Below are 24,356 nucleotides of genomic sequence, written 5' to 3'. Positions count from 1 at the left end.
TTTTCTTTTTCTGCTATTTTCTTTGATTTATGTTTTCTTCTGTTTTATTTGGGCACAATATCTCCTTATCTATGTCACAGAGAAAATAGATTATAGAGATTTAATAAAAGAATTTTCCATTTTCTTGTGTCCCCTTCCCCACTTTTGATTATTTTTACCTCTAAATCTCAATCAAGAAGCTTTAGTTAAGTGTCTTTTGATCTGGGCACCTGGGTGGCTCAGTTGGTTTAGCATTCAACTTCAGCTCAGGTCATGATCTCACAGTTTGTGGGTTTGAGCCCCGTGTCCAGCTCTGTGCTGACAACTCAGAGCCTGGAGCCTGCTTTGGATTCTGTGTCTCCCTCTGTCTGTGCACCTCCCCCACTCACACTTCGTCTCTCTCTCTCTCAAAAATAAATAAACATTTAAAAAATCTTTTAAAAAAAGTATCTTTTGCTCTGTGGACACCCATTAACATTTCAGTGGTTCTATACATGTAATGGCAGCATATGTGATTTGAATCAACCTTCATATTGAGAACAGCTGTAAGGAGGGATATTTCAAAGTAATAAAATTTCAACTGCACGGAATTAGAGTAACTTTGAACTTATATCACATAATTATATTGCCTCAAAATAATTCAAGGAAAATTAAAATAAAATAATTATAACTAGTCCATACAGTGAAAAAAATTCACACCTCTTTCAGTAATTAACAGGAAAAGTAGATTAAAAAAATCAAATGTTGATTATAGAATATTTTTTAGTGGTATGTAGAATATGATTTCACTAATATGATTAAAAAATGGACACTATATATCATCAATAGTGACATAAGTAAATTTTATGTATGTTTAAATTTTATATAAACTATATATATATGTATATAATTGTACTCAAGGGCTGCAAAATATATTATTTAGAAGTACACATAGAATATTTACAGAAACTAACAACATACTGAGACATAATTATAGTTTTAAAATTGAAGCAGAGTGTATAATGTTAGTATAATGAAATTATGGTAGAAATAAATAGGAGGAAATTATTAGAAAACTCCCCATCAAGAGATTAAGAAAATGAAAAAATAAAAGTAGCATGAGTAGAATGATAGTGAATATTCTAAATATCAAATTTTAGGAAATTCACCTGAAGTCATGGTTAAATAAATGTTTACAGCCTTAAATTTATAAAATAGAAAAGAAGAAAGAGTAAAATGCAATATGGGTGTGAAGTTCATGAAGTTGTCAATAGAATAGCAAATCTAACAAAGAATTTTAAGAAAGAAAAAACAAATGAGCAGATTACAAAAATAGAAACAAATATGTAATAGTATGTCAATAAACTCAAAGAGAGTTGCAAATAGGTTTTCTCAAGTATTTGCCTGAGTACTGATTGGCACATGTGTGAGAGAAAACTATCTGAGGCTGTGGGGAAGATCTGCTAAAGGAAGAGAGAGAATAATTTATTAGCTCATTTTAGATTGAGAGTGGTTTGTATTCCCACTAACCAAAGTGGAAAAACTCATAAACAGAATTTCATAGAGATTTGGTTAAATATTCAGAAGGATATTGCTTTAATAATGAGTCTAATCCTAAATAACTAGTTTTTCAGATCTTGAAAGACTCCAACTGATTCTAAGTAACTAAATGGATGCCAGGAAGAAATATGATATCATTTAGAGAAATACAGCAAAATCCAGAAACTAAAAAGGTAAAATTGACAATCTTTGCGATCCAATAAAAATTACCAGGAATGGAAAGAAGCCTGAAAATAAAACCCATAATCAAGAGAAGAAACAACAATAAAAACAGACTTACAGATTTCAGAGACAATAGAACTACTAGAAGAGAACATTAATACAGGTATCATAAATGTTCTTCATTGTTCAAGAGGTAGAGGGAAATATAAGCATGGTGTCATGAAAATTAGAAGATTTTTTAAAAAGTAAAATTAAATATCTAAAATAAAAATACACTGAATGGAATCAAAGTATATTAGACACTGAAGAAGAAAGGTCAGTAAATATGAAGGCATACTAATAAAAAGTAACTAAGATGAAGGGTAGAGAGAAAAAAGAATGAAAAAGGAGATGAACATAGCATCAATAACCCCTGGAATAACATCAAGTTATCTGATAGATCTAATTACAGTCACAAGAGGAGAGGTAAGAGTGGGAGAGAAAAAATATGTGAAAAAGAAATGTCCCCAGGTTTTCTAAATTTGAGGACAATTATAAACTTACATGAATTAGTTTCCTATTGTTTCTGTAACAAAATAACACAGAATTAGTGGCTTTAAATAATAATAATAATGATAATTTATTACAGTTTTGCATGTCAGAAGTCTGAAATGGGTCACACTGGGTTAAAATCAAGGTGAAGGTAGGGCTACGTTCCTTTCTAAAGAATCTAGAGGAGAATTCATGTCTTTTTCAGAATCTGTAAATTTTCTGTATTGCAGTATCTGGTTGAATCTCACAAGGCATCACTCTGACACTGACTCTTTGCTTCCCTCTTTCACTTACAAGGACCCTTGTGATTACATTGGACTCACTCAGAAAACCATAATCTCTTCATCCCAAGGTGACCTGACTAGCAAATTTAATTCTATCTGCTATGTTAATTCCTACTTGCTATATTATGTAACATATTCACATGTATTGGGGGTGGACATGGATATATTTAAGGAACAACTATTCTGCCCACAAAACACGTATCCAGTAAGCTTAATCAATCAACAGCAGAATAAACATAAAGAAACATAAACGTAACATCATAAGACAATTATTAGATGCAATCTGTGAAGGAAAAAATATTACAAACAACTATAGAAGACACATGCAGAAGAACAAAGATGTGAATGAAAGAGCACTTGTTTTCAGAAATTATGCAAGTGAGAAGATTATGGAGAGACATCTCTAAGATAATGAAAAAACAACTGTCCACCTAAAATTCTATATCCAGCAAAATTATCTTTCAAAATGAAGACAAAACAAGACTCAAAAATTAAACCTGATATTTTCAGTAGCAGATTTGTATTACATAAATAAATAAATAAATAAATAAATACATACATACATACAAAATTATTTAAAGAGAAGGAAAATGATACACGTTAAAGATTTGAATCTATACACAATAATGAATAGCACCACAATTTACCAATATAAAGTATATATATTTTTTATTTTAAAAAGTTTTTTAGGGGCACCTGATTAGCTCAGTTAAGTGTCCGACTTTGGCTCAGATTATGATTTTGTGGTTCACAGGTTCAAGCCCCCCATTGGGCTCTGTGCTTATAGTTCAGAGTGGAGCCTGCTTTGGATTCTGTGCCACCCTCTCTCCCTGACCCTCCCCTGATCATGCTCTCTCTCTCTCTCAAAAATAAGTAAACATTTAAAAAAATTTTTTTTAAACAGTAACTATTTAGACAAAATAAAAACAATATATTTCCAGGTTTATGGCATAAATAGGTGTAAAATGTGTAGTGATAAAAACCCAATGGGAAGATGTAGAGGAATGGAAATATATGGTAAGGTTCTGATGCTATATTTGTACTGCTGTAAGTACCATTTGAAGGTAAACTGTAATAAATTAAAAATATATTATGTGATTCTTAGAGGAACCACAAAAGTAAAGGAGAGGAATAGAAAATAAGACAATATTGGAGATAAACGAAAATTATTTAAAAAATATAGAAAATGATAAAAATGAACAAAAAACACATGGTACAGCTAGAAAACAAATAATAAGACAATAGATTTGAGTATAACAGATTAAAAGGCAGAAGTTGCCAATTTTAATAAAAAAAGCAGTAACCAACTCTTGTTTACAAGAATCCCACTATACATAAAAATACATAGCTAAGTTAAAAACAAAAGAATATAAGAAGGTATACTTTGACATACTAACCACAATATCTGTAGTGGCTATCACTACAGATACTTTGTTAATATCAAACAAAGTATACTTCAGAACAAAGAATATTACGAGACATTTCATATTGATAAAAGAGTGAATTCACCAAGAGAACATAAACTCTAACCCTAACTCTAACCCTAATGCTAACCTAAGTAGTTTTGGGAAATTCAGATAGCAACATGCAAAAGAATGAATTTGCACCCTACTCACTAATTAACTCAAAATGGATTAAAGAGTGGACTTCTGGACCTGAAACTGTAAAACTCCTATAAGAAGACATAGGCAGTAAGGTTTTTGACATCATCTTGATGATGTTTTAGGTTTAACATCAAAAACAGAGGCAGGAAAATAAAAAATAAACAAGTAGGACTACCAATCTTAAAAGCTTCTACACAGGAAACCATCAATAAAATGAAAAATCAACTATTGAGTAGGAGAAAATATTTGCAAATCATATATCTGATGAAGGGTTAATATCCAAAATAAATGAAGAATTCATACAACTCATCATCATCAACAACAACAAAAGAAAAACAATCTAATTAAAAAATGGGGTGGGGGGCACCTGGGTTGCTCAGTTTGTTAAGTGTCCGACTTCAGCTCAGGTCATGATCTCTCATTCTGTGGGTTGAAGCCCTGTGTCGGGCTCTGTGTTGACAGCTCAGAGCCTGGATCCTGCTTCAGATTCTATGTCTCCCTCTCTCTCTGCCCCTCCCCTGCTCATGCTCTGTCTCTCTCTCTCTGCCTCAAAAATAAATAAAAACATTAAAAAATTTTTAAAAATGGGTAGGGGAATTGAGTTGAGATGTTTACAAGGTAAACATCCAGATGGCCAAAAGTTACATGAAAAGATGCTCAATATCACAGGGAAATACAAATCAAAACCACAGTGTAATATCACCTTACAGCTGGTAGAATGGCCATTATGAAAAGATAAGGGGTAACAGGTGTTGATGAGGATGTGGATAAAAGGGGACCCTTGTTCACTGTTGGGGTGGAAATGTATATTGGTACAGGCACTATGGAAAACAGTATGGGCATTTCTCAAAAACTTAAAAATAGATCTACCATATGATCCAACAATTCCACTTCTGGTTACGTATCCAAAGAAAACCAAATTTCTAACTTGAAAAGGTATTTCCACCCCAGTGTTCATTGAAGCACGTTGATAATAGCCAAGATACAAAAAGAACTTAAGCATCGTCAATGGATGAATGGATAAAGGCTGGTATTTTATTTATTTTTATTTTTTATTTTTTTTAACGTTTATTCATTTTTGAGAGACAGAGAGAGACAGAGCATGAGTGGGGAAGGGGCAGAGAGAGGGAGACACAGAATCTGAAGCAGGCTCTAGGCTCTGAGCTGTCAGCATACAGCCCGACGCGGGGCTTGGACGCATGAACTGCGAGATCATGACCTGAGCCGAAGTCAGATGCTCAACCGACTGAGCCACCCAGGCGCCCCTGTTTTTATTTTGTTTTATTATTTTTTTGAGAGCGAGAAAGAGAGAGGGTGGAAGGGAACAAGGGGCAGAGAGAGAGAGAGAGAGAGAATCCCAGGAGGGGCAGAGAGAGAGAGAGGGAGAGAGAAACAGGCAGAGAGAGAAGTGAGGCTTACCTGAAGCAGGGCTCATGCTTACCCCAGGTGGGTTCAAGCTCACCAGATGTGCAACTTGAACTCGTGAACTGTGAGATCATGACCTGAGCTGAAGCCAGATGCTTAACAACTGAACCACCCAGGTGCCCAAGAATGGTATTTTATATACATATAATAGAATATTACTCAGCTATTAAAAAAATGAAGTATTGTCATTTGCAACAACATGAATGATGTTTTTGGTATTATATTAAGTGAAATATGTCTTACAAATACTGTATAATCTAACTTATATGTGGAATCTTAAAAAAAAACAAGCTTATAGATTCAGAGAACAGATTGATGGTTGCTGGAAGTAGGAGTTAAGGGTGAGTGAAATGAGTAAAGGGAGTTAGAAAGTACGAACTTCTTGGGGCACCTGGGTGCCTTAGTCAGGTAAGTGTCTGACTCTTAATTTCTGCTCAGGTCATGATCTCAGCTTCTGAGATCAAGCTCCGTGTTGGGCTCAGTGCTGACAGCATGGAGCCTGCTTGGGATTCTTTCTCTCTTCTCTCTGCCCCTTCCCTGCTCATGCATGCTCTCTCTTTCTCTCAAAATAAATGAATAAACATTAAAAAAAAAGAAAGTACAAACATCTTGTTATAAAATAAGTAAGTTATCAGTAAGTAGTGTATACCATGGCCACTATAGTTAATATACTGTATTGCATATTTGGAAGTTGCTAAATCTTAAAAGTTCTCATCCCAAGAATAAAAAATTCTATAAGAATGTATGATGATGGATGTTAACTCCATTTATTATGGTTATCATTTCGCAATACAAACTTCAATCAATATGGTGTACAACTGAACAAATACAAAGTTGCGTGTCACTTATATCTCAGAAACAAAAGCAAAAACAAGTAATGTATGATTCAGCAATTCACCACTGCCTCTAACCCTAAAAAAGTGAAATCCGGGGCTCAAACAAGTGTTCATAGCAGAATTTTCACAAAGCCAAAAGATGGAAACAGACCAAACATTTGTCCATGAATAAATGGATAAACAAATATGGTATGTACATGTAATAGAATATAACTCAGCCTTTAAAAAGGAAGGAAAATTTGACATGCTACAATATGGATGAAACTTGCAGACACTGCATGTTAAGAGAATTATGCCAAACATAAAAAGGACAAATATTTTATGACTACTTTTATATGAGGTAATTGGAAGAATAAAATTCATAGAGACAGAGAATAAAATGGTGCATGCCATGGTAACTAGAGGGAAAATGGGGAACTATTAATGAGTACAAGAGTTTCAGTTTGGGAAGATGAAAAAGTTCTGGAGATGGTTGGTGGTGATGGTGTAGCCCAACAATGTGAATGTGCTTAATGTCACTGAATTGTACACCCAAAAATGGTCAAAATGGTAAATTTTGTTATGTATATTTTTCCACAATGAAAAATATGATGTTACCTAACATTAAAATAGCTCTAATTTACAACCATAATTATAAATGAGGTTGGTATTTATTATTTAGTATTATTATTCACCATTGCTTGAATGCAATTGAATATGAGCATCAAATTTATGAAAAAATATTACAAAATGTGTATATTATCTATACATGCCAGAGTTCCTTAGAAGGAACTACGAATAGAACAGACAGTAAGATTTCTTGTTACATTTACAATTTGCATGTATTTGTTTCTTCACATATATAACCAAATTCAAAGACATAACCTGAAGATCAATTAAGCAAAAGAAAGTTAAATTTATTCTAACTTACTACTTATTGATTAATCAGACATACGTAAGATGATAGTGCTACAGCTCAAAATATTTATTTTTTCTATATCAGAAAATAGAGCATCCCCCCATTCATGCTCTGTCTCTCTCTGTCTCAAAAATAAATAAACGTTAAAAAAAATTAAAAAAAAGAAAATAGAGCTTCAATCAAAGAGAATAGAACCCACTATTCCTTTGTAAGTATATTGCAGAGTTTAATATTGCAAAGGCCAGGAACTATTTTCCTTATGTCTGCATTGGGCACTCCTGTTTCGAATTAGACATCCTTAGTATTAAGCATTAATTTTTATTAAGTGGGATGTTATTTGGGGTGCTTCTGTTAGTAGTTCACTACCCTCTGCATTTGATTAGGTAATTTATTTGCCATCAGTTGCATCTGTAACACTTCCCAGTCAGCTTCATCAATGAGTTACATTAGGAACTTGTTTAACCCTCTTTTCAAATCATTAATAAAGTTGTTAAATAAAATCAAGCTAAAAGAAATAACTCCTTGGCAACCTATGAGGAGCTAAACCTGAACTGAAAATAGAACTGTTTATGATTTCTCTACACACAGACTTTCATCCAGTATTCAATCCATTTGATGATACTTTTATGTAGGACAATTGGAATTAATTTTGTTAGTTGCATTTCATGATGTTTTAAACTCCCATTGCATTTAATACAATATTTTTTTGAGGGTAGGGCTCTGGAAAGTAGCAGTGCAGTTGGAACAGAAAATGATCCATTTTAGAAAGACTATTATGTTTTAGTATTAACTAAATCTATTATGGATAGGAGAAATGAAGGAGTAGAGACATCTTACACAGACACTTGAGTTCCTCAAGCCAAATGTCACTATGAACAATTTGATGTGAAAATAAGGACATTGTAGAGGTAGGAATAGGGAGAGGAGTAAAACTGGACGAAGAGTATCATTATTTTAGGTAGGTACTTTTAGATGGGAAGTTATTGATTCTAGATGAGTGCTGACCATTAGAGCCTTTTGTGATGGAAATATTCCACAATCTGCACTCTCCAATAGAGTAGGCACTAGTATTTGTGGCCTTTGAGCACTAACAGGGTTAGTGCAACTGAAAAAGTAAATGTTTTAATTTTATTTAACTGTAATTTAAATTTAGATAGCCACCTATGGCTACTGGCTACCATATTGGGCAGCACACTTCTAGAGCATTAAGGGAGCTGTACTGGAAGCCAAAGAAATAGGAACTTTATACTCAGGGATAGTTCTAATTTATATCTTACAATAAGGGGAGCTAGGTAAAGAGTTCTTTAGTTTTCTTCTTGCATGGTCACCAAATGAGATAAAAGCAAGCTTTACTCACTTTGTCCACAGCATAATTAACTGCAACTTCCTTTGTCTCAAACCCATCAGAAACTGGAACATGGTAAATGGAACATAAGAGAATTAGGATTTCTCCTCAAGTAGTATTTTATTTTTATTTTTTAATAGTTTATTTATTTATTTTTGAGAGAGAGAGAGTGAGCAGGGGAAGGGCAGAGAAAGAAGGAGACAGAGAATCTCAAGGAGACTCCACACTGTCAGCACAGAGCCCAACGCTGAGCTCGAACTCGCGAACTGTGAAATCATGACCTGAGACTAAATCAACAGTTGGACACTCAACCAACTGAGCCACCCAGGAACCCTTCAAGTAGTATTTTAAAATATACTTGGGGTCCCTGGGTGGTTCAGTTGGTTGAGCATCAGACATCAGCTCAGGTCATGATCTCACGGCTCATGAGTTTAAGCCCCACATTAGACTCTGTGCTGACAGCTCAGGGCCTGGAGCCTGCTTAGGATTGTGTGTCTCCCTCTCTCTCTGCCTTGCCCCCACTTGCTCTCTGCCCACCCCCCCAGTATAAATAAACATTAAAGAAACAAAAAATTTAAAAAACGTTTAAAATATACTCAACTTGGGAGTTCATTGTAATGTTTTTCACACACCTACTAACACTTTAATATATTTGAAAAAAAATTTGCTCACTAATTCCATTCATCTAGATAACATTCATTCATGAGTATTTATTGAAAGATTGTTATATAGTAGACATTAAATTGGTTTTGATTATCACTTTTAAGAAGTGTTCAGTTTTTATCACTAATGAGTATCTGCTACTTACTTTCTAATAAATTAGATTTTTGTTTCTTTTCTCTGACGAAGTTTCTTTCCTATTGAACATATTCCTAATGCTGTTCTGATACCATCTACAGCTTCTTAAAAATAGCAAGTGCTTTATGTTTTTTATTTATTAATGGATTACAATAGGTGTAGTATGCATGAATTATGAAAGACTTTTCATCAACTAAAAGTTTTATGAAAAAACTTATGACAAATGGTTGCAATTGTTGTATTGGAGAGAATCAGTCTCTTTCCATAAGAGATAATCTCAGACTCAATATTCTTAGTATTTTTATTTCTAGCTAGAAAAATAGAACTTACAACGCATTGATTGACAGTGAACAGTAATGCTATGTAAGGTTTATGACTTTATGATTTTATAAACCTGTTCATTCAGGTTTTTGTATGTTCATAAGTTGTCTTTTCTTTTGGATAAATAATTAGGAGTAGAATTGCTGAGTCATTTGGTAAGTGTATATTTAAATATATAAGAAATACAAAACGGTTTTTCCAGAATGGCTATATTATATTTTCATTCCCATGAGCAATGTATGAGATTTTCAGTTGTTCTACATTCATGGCAGTACTTAGGGTTGTGAGCTTTTTATTTTAGCTAATAAATATATTCTGGTACCTCATTTTGGATTTAATTTGCATTTTCATGTGGTTAATGATGTTGAGCATCTTTCCTGTTGTTATATGCCATCAGAATCTCTTTAATTAACTGTTAAAATCCTTTACTATTTTTTTTTTTATAAATAGGGTTGTTTTCTTATTATTAGGTTATGGGAGTTTTTCATGGACAAGTTATTTTTCAAATATGTGTTTTGCAAATATTTCCTTTTAGTCTGTGGTTTGCCTTTATGTTTGTTTGTTTATTTTTGGAGAGAGAGGGAGAGAGCATGTACAAGTTGGAGGGAGGCAGAGAGAGATGAAGAGAGAGAATCTTAAGTAGTCTCCACAACACAGGGGTCAATCTCATGACACTGAGATCAAGACATGAGCTGAAACTGAGTCTAGAGTTGGATGCTTAACCAACAGAGCCCCCCAGGTACCCCACTTTTTGTTGTCTTAAAGGTATCTTTTGAAAAGAAGAAATTTTAATTTTAAAGATGTCCAGTTTATCAAATTGTTATGGATTTTTATTTTTCTATCTTATGTAAAATGTTTTTGTCTAATCCAAAATCACAGAGATTTTCTCCTGTGTCACCTTTGAAAAGTTTTGGGTTTTACAACAGGGTCTATGATCCATTTTAAGTTAATTTGTAAATATGTTATGAAGACCTAGGTTCTTTATTTTTTAAATGTATGTCCAGTTGTTTCAATTAAAAAGACTATTCTCTATCTGTTGAGGTACCTTGGCAACTTTGTTCAAAAATCAATGGCATATATGTAAGAGTTTATTTCTGTACTCTCCATTCTGTTCCATTGTTCTGTGTGCCAGTACTTTACAATTGTATAGTAAATCTAGAAGTTCAGAAATATAGTATAAAACTTATAATACATTTCCTGCAGTGCAGTTTTGCTGGAAAAGAATTATCTCCAGTTTTATGTGACTGGGAAAAACTATCTATTTTTCTTTAATTTTTGTAAAATATTTTTCCTGGATGCAGAATGATGGGTTGACTTTTTTTTTTCTTTCAGTACTTTAAAGATGTCACTCCAATTACTTCTAACTTGAATAATAGAGATGTAGATCCTCCTTGTGTTTCTCTGGGATCTTGTACCTGTGGGTTGATGTCTTTAAACATTTTAAGGAAATATGTGGCCATATCTCTTTTCCTTTGGACTCCAATTTCACTTAGACTGTTAGAATATTCAGTATTTCCCCACAGTTCTTGAATTCTACACCCCCACCCAGTCCCAACCCTTTGTTTTTTCTCTGAGTTTTCTGACCACGATAATTGTATAACTCTCCATTTATTTAGGTCTTTCATATTCTTCATTAATATTTTGTAGTTTTCAGTATACATATCTTACACTTCATTTATCAGATTTATTTTTAGATTATCTCATTAAGTCCCTGGGTATTTAATACTTTTGATGCTGTTATATATGTGCTCTCATTCTCTTCCCTCTCCTAATTCTCTACATCTCTATGTATCTCTCAACTATTTCCTGTCTTTAAGTTTGATCATTTTTATTGACCTATCTTTAAGTTTATGGATTCATTCCTCGTCTTTGTTAGATCTAGTAATGAACCCATCACTAGGAATACATTATATCTGATATTATGTTCTTTATGTATAGCATTTTCATTTGATCTTTAACATATTTTCCATTTCTATGCTGGAATTCTTCCATTAGTCATTTGTGGTGTTCTCCTTTTCATTATATACTTCAATTTATAATCATCGTTATTATAAAGTCTCTTTTCCACAGTTTTGACATCTGAGTCTGGTTCTCTTGATTGCTTCATTTCTTGACAATGATTTTGCTTTCTGTGTCTCACAATTTTTATTGAATTCCAGACATCCTGGGTATAACAGAAGATACAGAGGGAAATGGTAGTTATTGTAGGCAATAACAGTGGGTACATCTTTTTGGCCTTTTCATTTGGGGGGTGGGTTGAATCAGTCTAGTCAGGAATTGGATGAGATTTGAGTTGTTTGTTCTATCATTACATTCAGTTCAACACAGGCTCCAGATCAATTGCTACTTACCACCTTGTACATAGAGAGAGTGCCGTAATGGTGGTGGTATTTCTGTGTTTGTGTTCCATGTGCAGCCTTCAGATATTTATCAGATATAAATATATATGCTTTTGCTCTTCCCCTACCAGCAGATGGTTGTTGCTTGTTAGTAAATGCCCCAGTCCACCCTCAGGCTTAGATAGGCACTTTGTATTGGGGCATTGGGAGTGGCATTCTCTTAACATTCCTGACCCTTAAACCCACCTTTTAGCAGCCAGACTCTGCCTTGCGTCTGTGATTGGTCTTGGGCAGAAGTTTCACACTCTCCTTTAGAACTAGAAGATTTCTGCTTGTGTCATTATAGGAACTTCGGACCAATCTTTGAATTTTCTCCAGGATGAGAGTATTTTTATTCTGACCCCTGGTTGTTCCAGAATGAGATGTTAGCCTGAACTTGGCTTTTAACAACTTGTTAAAGTTTAGGTGCTTCTTTTGTGTGTGTTTGTATTGTGGTTGCCTCCTCCTCCTGTTCTCTGCGGTAGGTACGGCATTTCTTTTGCCTTGTCTCCCTTTGAAGAGGATTGTCTTTCTTTGGAATTCAGGTTTCTTATATGTGGATAAATGGGACTTCTTACAGTGGGATTCTAAGTTAATGCATAGCCTATAAAACCTCAACTCTTTAATGGGCTCAAAAAGAGTTATGATATTGTAGTTTTCTGGCTGTTTTCCTGTTGTTAGTGTGAGAGTGATATTGTTTGCAATTTCCATATTCTAAATACAAGTAAATTCTGTATGATTCGAGATAGCTGAGTTTTTAGTTGAAACTGTTCAAGGCACATGAGAATCAAAAGGGATCTGGTGGCAAAAGTAATAAAAGTAAAAATAATAACAATAATAATAATTCATAATAATAATAATAATAATAATAATAATAATTCATGTAAACTTATCTTTTAAAAATTCTTTATCCTTCATTGATAAGTAGAAATTTACTTAGCAAATCTCTTCACATTTCCACTCTCTATAGGGATTCTTAGTCTTAATGATAAATATAATTTTTCTTTTTAAGGAAATGATGATTCAGTGAAATAAAATTCTTTACATTCCACTTCCCCTACAGTGGTACCTATGTATGTGTACCTGGCATTTTGGAGGGTATGTCTGCCTCACTGCCACCCTCTGGTGTTTTCTATAATTGCGGTAAACTTTTCTTATGCTGGCATGTGCTGTTCACCATCCTGCCATGACCTTCAGCCGTCAGATTCTGACTCCTTCTCCCTACTTTGGTCTCTGCATGTCTGCCAGTCCCATCTAAGCATTATCGTGTTCCCCTGCTTACCATGTATGGTGGTGAGGGTCAGGCACATTATCCAAGGCCTCTTATTCAGCCATTTGCCGGTCTGTTGTTCTGGCATCACAGGAGGGCTGGGGCTTTTTACAATAATTGCTCTGTCCTTCTGGCTAGGAAGGAAAGAAAAGCACATGTTCTTTCTTCCATGGCATAGGAAGAAAAGCACATGTTCTTTCTCTTCTAGATCATAAAACTAAACTGAGAGTCCTATTTCCCTGTCTCTGCCTCATCTTTACCAAGGATAAGAAGGCCACAGTTTGAGATCATCAGAGGACTTCTCCTATGTTTCATGTAATTGTTCTCTATCTATTTCTTATGTGCCCTCACCTCCTGTTGATTCTGTGCTTCCTTTTGAACAGAAAACTAGCTTTTAGCTCTTTCCTTTACGTCTGGTGGTAGCCATCAGCTGAAAGGGTGAGCTGGTAGCAGTACCACCAACTCTCCACTCTCCACAGGGCCACTGGCCCATCCCAGCCTGATAAAGCACACAGATGGGGGTAAAAGCCAAAGAAAAGTTTTGTCATTTAATGGATTCCTGTGCAATGTGGTGGCCACAAACGCCCAGTTCCTAAGGGTGCTACCTATGGCAAGCCTGTCCACCATGGTGCTAACCAGCTAAAGTTTACCTGAAGCCTTCAGTATGTTGCAGAGAAGTGAGCTGGATGCCACTGTGGGCTCTGAGAGCTCGGGATTGATGAAGATTACACATACATATTCTTTGAGTTTACGCTCATTGATTCATTCCACAAAGCTATCAGAAGAAATCCTGACACCCAGTGGATCAGCAAAACAGTCCACAAGCACAGGAAAGTACTAGGGCTAACGTCTGCGGGCCACAAGAGCCATGGCCTTGGAAAGGGTCACAAATTCCACCACACTATTGGTGATTCTCACCATGCAGCATGGAGAAGACATAATATTTTCCAGCTTCACCATTAGCAGCAATACAAGTAATGTTTGTAAAATTTTTACCTAATAAATAATTTAGGACAGTCATGTCTGCTTAAAAGTGTTCTTTAATTTGTCTGTTAAAATGAGTTGTCTGCAGATCGTTCCATGAATTCACTGTCAAATCATGAAATTTAAAGTGCAATATGTTTGAAGACTGTAAGTGATTGTGTATCTTGTGTCTAATAAGATAAATCCTTTTGCCCTTGCTTTATCAGATTAGGGAGTTTATATGCCAGTGTTTAAAATGCTGTTTGGTATAATGGTGTAAAATAAAATCTATAAAAGTGGAATGCAGAAACTAGCCATGTAGATTTGTTGGTGTATGTAATGCAACCTACAGCTTCATTGGGACGATGTAATGCTCTGCTGGTTTACTCTCAAATGGCTATTTCTAGAGGTTTGGTAAGAACAAGCTTTTAAATTTGGATTTTGCTTGGAAATGTGAAGAATATCCTAATCTTTTATCAGGATTGTATGCAGAATAATGTTAACTAAGCCCATATTTTTAGGTTGAATCTGATGTTCCACTTATGTAACCACTGCTTCTGAGAGAATAGTTTGAAAGAATGCCACCATTTTTCGGAGAATTAAATAAACCTGTTCAAGAGGTTTCTCTTACAAAGGAAACTAAATCCTGCTTAACCTAAGCAAAATTGCCTTGGTCTCCACAGGACCATTGAAGTTCACATAAAAGATGGAGACTCCTAGTTCTATCCCATGACTTCATGGGATCTGTAAAATACTGAATTTCATGCAAAGTAGTCAGTAATGGTATTTACACTGGTCTATATTAAAACTGATGGAAATTGAACATTAGGTAAATGAGAAAAATTTACCTTAAGATTGGTAAGCTAGTAACGATGCTAGGATTGAGAAACCATCAGATAACCTTTTAAGTGTGAGGATAAAAAAATTAAAGTTAGCTTTGATTAGAATTTTAAAAAAGAAGAAGATTTACATTTTCATGTATTCTTGTGTGTGTGTGTGTGCGCGCATATGTGCGTGTGTGTGCATGTGATTTTGGGAATTCAAAATTAAGAGAGGGGGATAGTAATGGATATATGACAGTACACAGAATGCATTTGGAGGGAGACAAGTATCCCAAATATTTAGTATCAATCCTGCTAATAATTTCTAAGTATCAGATACTATTCCTTGTATCTTATAAAGATGTTTTCAGTTTTACAAAAAAACTCATTAAGCAATTTGTACTATTTTAGAAACAGAATTAAGCAGTTTACCTAAGGGAGAAGTACACCAACATTTCTATTGACAGACGACAACACTGAGAATTGGAGTATGAGATTAATTTGAATAAGAATCTGTTGCGTGTTAGTGACAGAACCAGGATGAGAGCCTGTAATTCCAGATGCTCTCTCTGCTGTATATTGATCAGATAGTTTAGTTCAGGTAGATCTACTTCAATTTGAATAAAGTTGTTAGTCACTTGGAGATAGGCATTTGATTCAAGGTGATTTTCACAAATTAGCTATGTGATCCCCAAAAGATAGAAATAAATGCTCTGTACTAAATAATGTGATAAAAGTAAGTTATACATATGGGAACTAAATTGCTAGGCATTATTGCTTTGACTGCGTGCTTAAAATGAGTCAGCAAGAGTACTCCTATTCAAACAACTCACTTGGTTTGGGGATATATTAACAGTAAAATAACAAGAAGCATTTAGAAAGTAATCCTCTCCGAATGTGCAACACCTACTTAAATGCAACTTCTATTTTTTATGGCTTATACTATACGGAGAATGATAATAGGATGAGGTTGGTTCAGTGAAGAGCAGAAAAATGGAAGGTTACTGCAGGTAGATGACGCTGATCAATTTTGACTGCAGAAGTGATGCTGGGGAAAACAATCAGCGCTTTTGAATCTGAGTATCATTTTATTTTATTTTTTTTAATTTTTTAAAATGTTTTTTTATTTTTGACTTGAAGAGAGAGATACACACACAGAGTGCAAGTGGGGGAAGGGCAGAGACAGAGGGAGACACAGAATCTGAAGCAGGCTCCAGGCTCCGAGCCATCGGCACAGAGCCTAATGCGGGGTTCGAACTCACAAACTGTGAGATCATGACCTGAGCCGAAGTTAGACACTCAACCGACTGAGCCACGAGGTGCCCCAAATCTGAATATCATTTTAAAATGAAGAGAGTAGATTTTAACAAGTTTTATTTTTAATATTTGAAATATATGAAAGAATGTATATAAAAACAGATGTAGGTTATGATGCAGATGTGAAAATATGTGAACACTACTTAAAAATTAGAATGGTACATTGTTTAGTTTGTTATGTGATATTAGGAGATTTGGTTAGTGTTTTCTTTGATTCATCCATGTTGTTACATGTAGCTGTAGTTTGTGATTTTTTTTTTGATTGTATGATATTCTAAGGCAGGAATATAGCAGTTTTTCTGTGCCTTCTGTGGATGAACATTTATTTGACTTGTTTCCAGCTTCACAAATATGAAAATTTTTGTACATGTATCGAAATGCACATGTATAAAAGTTCCTAGCAGTGGAATTTCTGGATTGTAAGTTATGTGAATATTGAGATAGTGACATAGCACTAAATTGTTTTATGGTGATTGCATTAACTTGGAATTTCACTGTGAGAAGTTTCCTTTATTTACACCCTTTCTTTAACAAGGCTTTTACGAATCTATTTATTTTTTTACTTCTCAAATTTATTAATATTCTCATTTAATGCTTCTGCATCCTGCCAAAAATTTTGTCTTCAGTATTTAAGTTTTTAACCCATTGTGAATTGATTTTCTGTGTTTGATACAAAGCAGCAATTCTATTTCAGCCCTTTCTTATGATTATCCTATATTCCAGGCTTATTTATTTCCCTGTAATGTGCCATATCAGCTTTCTTATATATTAAGTTTCCTTATGTGTGTGGATCTGTTCCTGGACTCTATAAACTGTAGCAGTAGTGAAATTTTCTACTACTGCATTAACAATACTAGATCATTTTAATTACTATGGCTGTATAATAAGTTTATAAATGAAGAGGAAAGTTGTCTTCACCCTATTTGTTACTAGGACTCTCCTCATTATCCTGTTACTTTTTCCCTTCTATATAAATTTTAGTATCAGTTGGTCCAGTTCCTTGAAAAAAATCTACTTGGGTTTTGATTACAGTTTATTTGAAATAATTATTTGGGAAACCCTGAAATTTTGAAATACAGAATTATCCTTTTCATGTATCTCGTATCTATTAGGCATTCTATAATGATTTTTCATAAATGTTATATTTTTTCTGGATAGCTTATATAAAATTTTTGTTATTCATTTATACTTCTTCCTATATATTTGTAAGTATTATTTAAAAAATCATTATCTTAAAATGTATGCTTGGTGTATATAAACACATTTTTATCTATTGATCATATATCCACACAACTTACTAAACTCTCAATATATTAATTGATAAATTCTCCATTTGTGCTTGAAAAAATATGTATTCTGCCATTATTAGACAGAGTTCTAGAAATACCAATTAGGCCAAGTGGGTTGATAGTCTTATTCAAATCTTATATATCCTTACAGATTTTTGGGCTTCTTTTTTCTATCAGATGTTGAGAGAAGAATATTGAAATCTTTGACTTTGATTGGATTTATCTACTTCTCCTTGGGTAGTTGCATCAGTTTGTACTTCAGGTACAACTGATGAAGCTTTGTTATTAGTTGCAGAAACTCGTAGAATTGCTATGCTGTCTTGAAGAATTGACCCCTTCCTGGTTATGAAATGATCCTTTTTTATCCCTAATTATATATTTTGCTTTGAAACCTATTTTTTTGGTATTAGTATAGTCACTCTATCTTTCTTTGGATTAGGGTTGTCAAAGTACATCTTTCCCATCATTTTACTTTTAATCTGTTTCTTTATTCTTACAGTGGTTTTTGTTGTTGTTGCTGTTTGTTTGTTTGTTTTTTATAGGCACCATTAAGTTGAGTCTTTCCTTTAATCCAATCTGGCAAATTTTTATTTTAATTGGGTGTTTTGACCATTTATATTTAATGTTTTTTATAAATATGGTTGGGTTTAAATATGACATCTTAATTGTTTTTTTCTGTTTGTCACATTTGTCCTTTGTTCTTCTTTTCTCCTTGTTTGATTTCTTTTGAATTGAGTACTTTTTAAAAATGTTTTTATGACTGTTTGATCTCTTATATTTGCTTATTTGCTAGAAATATTTTTTAGTTCTTTTAATGGTATGTAGTATACATCTTTGAGTACATAACCTATCTTTACACATATCATATAAAACTACATGCTAAGTAGGCACTTTGTGATTATTTATCTACTCTCAGTTTTTGTTCTGTTGATGTTATCGATTTTTCTTTTACAGACATTCTAAACCCTACAATTTATTGTTATTGTTTTTGTTTCAATATTCAATTATATTTTAAAGAGATTTTTAAATTTAAAAATTTATGCACTTATTTCCATTTTGAGTGCTCTTCATTTCTTGTGAAGATTCATATTTACATCTGGTATTATCTTTTCTTCTGCTTGCAGGATTCTTTTTGACATTTTTATATTAGAGGTTTGCTGGTGACTAGTTATTTTGGCTTTGTATATCTGATAGTGTTTTATTTTGCTTTAGTATTTGGAAGGTATTTTTGCTAATTTAAGTTTTTTTTTCTTTCATTACTTTGAAGATGTTGACCCACAGTCTTCTGGTTTGCATTGTTTCCAAAAAGAAATCTGCTGTTTTTCCTGCTAGGATTGTACCTTTCACAGACATTAGTACTTGTCAAAGTAGAGGAGGCATATAAAGAGCAAGACATCATGTATGGAAATCGAAGACTTAAAAGACCAAGAAAACACCACACATATGTTAAAAACTTGACATATTATAATATCAAATACAGATTGAAATGATAAAGCTTGAGATTAAGAGTTATAGAAATCCATGTTTGAACATTCTGACAGAAAAAAAAAAAGTACTGTCAGGAAATGGAAACTATATAGACTAAAATAACAGACTTGAAAAAGACCCAAATAGAAATTCCAGAAATAAAAATACAATGACCAAAATGAAGAAATCAATGGATCAGCTCAGCAGTAGCATAGTACAGCCAGAGGACAGCATTACTCAACTGCACAATCATTAGGAAGAAATTACGAAGAAGGTACGTACAATGACAAAAAAGATGGAAAATAGTAAAAAGTATAAAGGATAGTTTTCCCCCCAGAAAAGTGAAGTTTTAAAACATCAAGAATAAAAAAGAATAAGGAAAAAACCAAATCACATGTTAAGGAAATCACCACACGGTGCATATAGGATTTTTTTTTCCAGTTAATTATCTAGGAGGAACCAACCCTCACAGATCTCAGTCTTTCCTCCCACCATCTCGTTTCTTAGGTGCAAGGATTAAAAGTTGATGACAGCTCTCTCCATGTTGTATGGGGTAACAATAAAGGAAAGGTTAAATTAGCCTATGCATGATGACAACCAAGAGATTCAGATTAAATTGAACAACGACAGATATGAAAACCAGTGAAATGGGTAGAGGTTGAACAAAGCTGAGTAGAGATGCTATTGAAGTAAGAATGTGTAAAAAAACCTACAATGTGTCTATAAACATTGTTGGAATCTTTGAGAGTGTTCACAGCTTACCTCTTTGCCTGGGGTGCCATGCATGGGTAAGTTAGGCAGTTTACTGATCAGAGAAGACATCTTTCAGGGAAATCATGAGCAAAACTGAGTAAGATGCTAGATAATACCAAAGTTGTAAGACAAGCATTTATAAATAATGTGTTGTGCCCACGCAAAAACACTCCCATTACTGCATCAGTCTGTAATAAGAAAGTCTTGCTCTGGAAGCTTTAAAACAGTGATTAAATGGGAGCCAGGCATTTGTTTGCAGTAACACCTGACATGTTTCTTAAATTTGGGGATTTTATAAAGAGACTAGAGATGTTTAATTGAGAATGGATGAAGCCCTGCTACAGAGAACTGTACATACTATTGTATGACAGTTTATAACAAATTTAAATCAATGGTTTGCTTTTAACTTTCACTTCTGATAAAATGATATAACCTTCAGGTAGATGTAGCTAAAGGAATTATTTCTATTAGGGTTTATCTTCTATATTTATCTTCTTTGTTCATGGCTGTACCTAAATTCTTCAATGCATACCTCATAGAGGTATGGTTGTTTCATTTTCTCTGATGGTTGTTTCATTTTAATGGAGCTATTATTAATAATATTTCTTTACTCAAACGTAGAGATTTCTTGATCCTTTATGATTGTGCAGAAGTTCTGTTTTCCAATTGTAATTATCATCTGAACATTCTCCATGCCCTTTATGGTGGCCTATAGTTGTGAAGCCCAAGAATGAAAAAATAAATGAGATAGTCCAAGTAATTAGTCTATTATTGTCTGACCCATATTAACTAGAACATTTAACCATTTGATTATCAGAAGAATGGATGCTGAGTGTTTCCTAGATCAAAACTCCTTGAATGCAGGAATCAGCTCCATCTCATTCTTTTGTATTTCTGGAACTAAGCACAGTATGGCATATATCAGAGCTACTCAATCAGTGTTGAATAAATGAGTAAATAAATGAAGTAGGGCCTTACCAACTTTAAAATGTATAATTAATATGCATACATATGCTGTTTAGCTATATGTACCAGAGATGAAGCTTTAGTCAGTATTTCCAAAAGCTGTGTTTTTATGAATGTGCCCTAGATGAATGCTGAGATATTAAAATTCATACTATATATGTACACGATGGGTCAAAGGCATTTTAGAGAGTCATATCAGCTCATTTTTATATGTCTCACCATCTCTTATACTGTGAAGGCTATAATTTTCTAAAATCTCATATCTATTTTCATAGCCACACAGATATGATGTGGATGGTGTCAACCTCATTAGCTGCTGCTTTTTGAACCTAAGTAATTCTTTTCTTGGATTTAGTTCAAAAAGAATTTCAACAAAATAGAAAAATACTGATTTGAATTTACTTTTTGATTTAAGTTAAAACTACTCCAAATCAGACTTCTGTTTCGGGTTTGATTCAACTCCCGGCTCAAGAATAAGTATTAATTTTAGTTAGTAATTTTGAATTGAATCTCAGATAGAAACCAATTTCAAAGTATTTGTGTGAGGATTTTTTTTTATAACTGTGCTTTTTCCCTTTTTCTTTCTTTTCCAATAGGCATAAGTAAAAATTCTTTATAGTCTCCAACATGCCTGAGTATTTCCATGAATTTTCTTCTGCTTAGAATATGTATTGATTCCTTTGGAATACAATTCTCAGCTTTTGTGTGAGCAATAAAGGAGATTCAACATTATATTTGATAAAGGATATTTGGGGGCTGGTAGCAAGACCATATATTGAAGATATGTTCTGGCACCGTGATCTGGAGGGAATTGAATATACAGTCTTTGTAGATATTCCTTTTTACAAAGCACTATCTCTGAAATTTCTAAAAAAAATATTTTATAGAAATGGAATAAAATGACAATCTGCATTGCTGAATAACTTCTATAGTTCTCTAATACATTTTTTCCTGAGAAATTTTATAGAACATTTTGTTACTTATTCTGTGGCTGTGTTATTTTATTTTAATTTAGTTCTGTCATGTGAGTGATAAGCAGTCAAGACTGAAAATTTCCTGCTTTGCATTTCTCTGAATGTTAATAATTATACTAATTAGCAATTCACAACAAACAGGTCTCAGTCACATTGAATCATTTCTGCCACATTCGCCACAATTTTAGCATCATGAGTAAATTTCAGGCTACTGTTGTTGTCTTGGAAATGTTCTTCCATGAAAAAAAAACTCCTCCCTGAATCCATTCAGGTCTAAAAGAAAGTGCAGATCACTGAGGATGTAAACAAAACCAAAAAATTACCTTCTTTTTAAGGAATACATTTCTATACTCAATTCATACCCTTTAATTATGTATCAAATGAGTTAAACCTCTCATCTTCAGTTGTAATGTAGATTATTCATTAATCTAAGTCAGTATGAAATAACTTTGCCGAAAAATTCAACAGCACATATTATTTTGGGGAGACAATTCCCATATGGCTGGAAAAGTGGAAGTGCCAAGTGATTTAGTCTTTATTATGGATGGCTGAAATTCTAAATAGCTGAGATGGTTGCTGTTCTCTTGTTTGCATAGCTGGGTAATTCCTGCTGGTCCTACGCAGCATAGCAACTATCACCCCTTCTTGAAAAAACTGTCAGCTACCCACCCTGGACTTTGCTAACTGTCCTGCTTTTCTCCCCATTTCCAACTCACATAATAGGTTACAGTTACAGCTTTCTCAGCACTTATCTCACTGCTTTTGTTAATCTTGATTTTCCTTCTCTTAGGTACTGTTAGCTCTTTGTGATCTACCTGTGTATTCCAAGCACCCAGCAGAACTCCATGTACATAAAGATTTCAATGGATGCTGATGAATAAATGAATTGGAATAATTGAATATAACTTTAACAGTGTTTTCTGTTAATTCATTTATTACCATTCTTTGTACAAATACTTGAGTGTCTACTATGTGCCAGAAGAATATTGTGCTGTATGGAAATAATGACACAAATTGTGGGTTTAAAAAAACTTTTTTTTTTAATATTTATTGTTGAGAGACAGAGTGCGAGCAGGGGAGGGGCAGAGAGAGAGGGAGATACAGAATCCAAAGAAGACTCCATGCTCTGAGCTGTCAGCACAGGGCCCGAAGCGGGGCTCGAAACACAGATCGCGAGATCATGACCTGAGCTGAAGTCAGACGCTCAACTGACTGAGCCACTCAGGCGCCCCCAAAATTGTGGGTTTTGTTACCAGAAATGATATGTGAATTTAGAATGAGTCAATATTTCCACTTCTGCCCTTTCCCCTTCAGTTTAATGCCCACCCTCACTCCCAACATGCATACTGTATAGTCTTTTTTTTTTCTTTTTCTTTCTTTTTCTTAATGAGCAGAGTAGAACTAATTGCATTGCACATATTTGAGTAGGGCTTCAATGTTGATTAAAAGTAACAGTGCAACGCCTCCCATCCTGACCTCTCAGCCAAGAAACACTGTTTACTTTATCCAGCAATTCATTGGCAGATGGTTGTTCTGTACCCACCATGGATCAAGCCCTCACTGTGCTTAGTGTTTGAGCTAGAGCAGAGAACAAGGCAGTGTGTTACAGTCTAATGGAAGAGGCAAGTATTTGACAAATAATTCTTTAATTACTCTTGTGATTAATGTTATAAAACAGAATAGAATGCAGAGAACATAAAATGTGGAGCTGGTCTTATAAAGGAGGTCAGGGTCTTTGCACTATTTCCTATACCTGGAAAGCTCTTCCCACTGTCATTTGTCCAGCTTAATTTTCAGGACTCAACCAAACCATCACTTTTCAGAAGACTTCCTAAAGTTCCTCCCCCAATTCTTTCCAGGCTCATATAAAATAGATCTTTCTTTAAAAAAATTTCCCTCTCATAGAGTTTCCCTCTTGTGTACCTTAAAACCAGTTGTAATTTGTGTTACATGTGATCATATGTAATTATCCATTGCTTTTCTTTCTCACTGGATTACAAGCTCCATGAAAGTGCAGACCTCATTTCTTATGCTCACATACATTTAACAGAGTTCCTCAACTTAGCATGTGTTCAGTACACCTATTGCTTGAATGAACAAATGAATGAATTTATGAATGAATGAACTGCTATTTAAACTAGGTTCTGGACAAAAATGTGTTGGAACTAGCCAGGTGCAGAATGTGGCAGGGGCATCTGTCTTCCAGATAGATAGAACAGTAATGGAACAGTATGTATGGAAGTCCTTGAAATGCTAGAAAGAGGGCTGGCGATTTTTGAAGCGATTCCTAAAGATTGGAAGGCAAGGGGTAAAGAGGAGAGGGGTACAAGATGAGATAAGAGGAGTCAGAACATGCCCCATCTTTCAGAGCCTTTTAAGTCATGGCATGGTATTCGTATTATATATATTATATATGTAATGTGTAATTATATGTAT

General features: G+C 34.1%; 1 protein-coding gene and 1 pseudogene across 1 annotated transcript in view; both read left to right on the top strand.

Annotated features, from left to right (window-relative positions):
- LOC109271842 (60S ribosomal protein L15-like) overlaps positions 1-14,333 on the top strand; it is a 35,864-nt pseudogene extending 21,531 nt beyond the window's left edge.
- LOC128775927 (translation initiation factor IF-2-like) overlaps positions 1-24,356 on the top strand; it is a 497,738-nt gene that overhangs the window by 204,643 nt on the left and 268,739 nt on the right. The gene's annotated exons all lie outside the window — the stretch shown is intronic.

Source organism: Panthera pardus, unplaced genomic scaffold (genome assembly GCF_024362965.1).
Source record: "Panthera pardus isolate Hobbes unplaced genomic scaffold, ASM2436296v1 HiC_scaffold_11, whole genome shotgun sequence".
NCBI lineage: Eukaryota > Metazoa > Chordata > Mammalia > Carnivora > Felidae > Panthera > Panthera pardus.
This window is presented reverse-complemented; position numbering and strand designations above follow the sequence as displayed.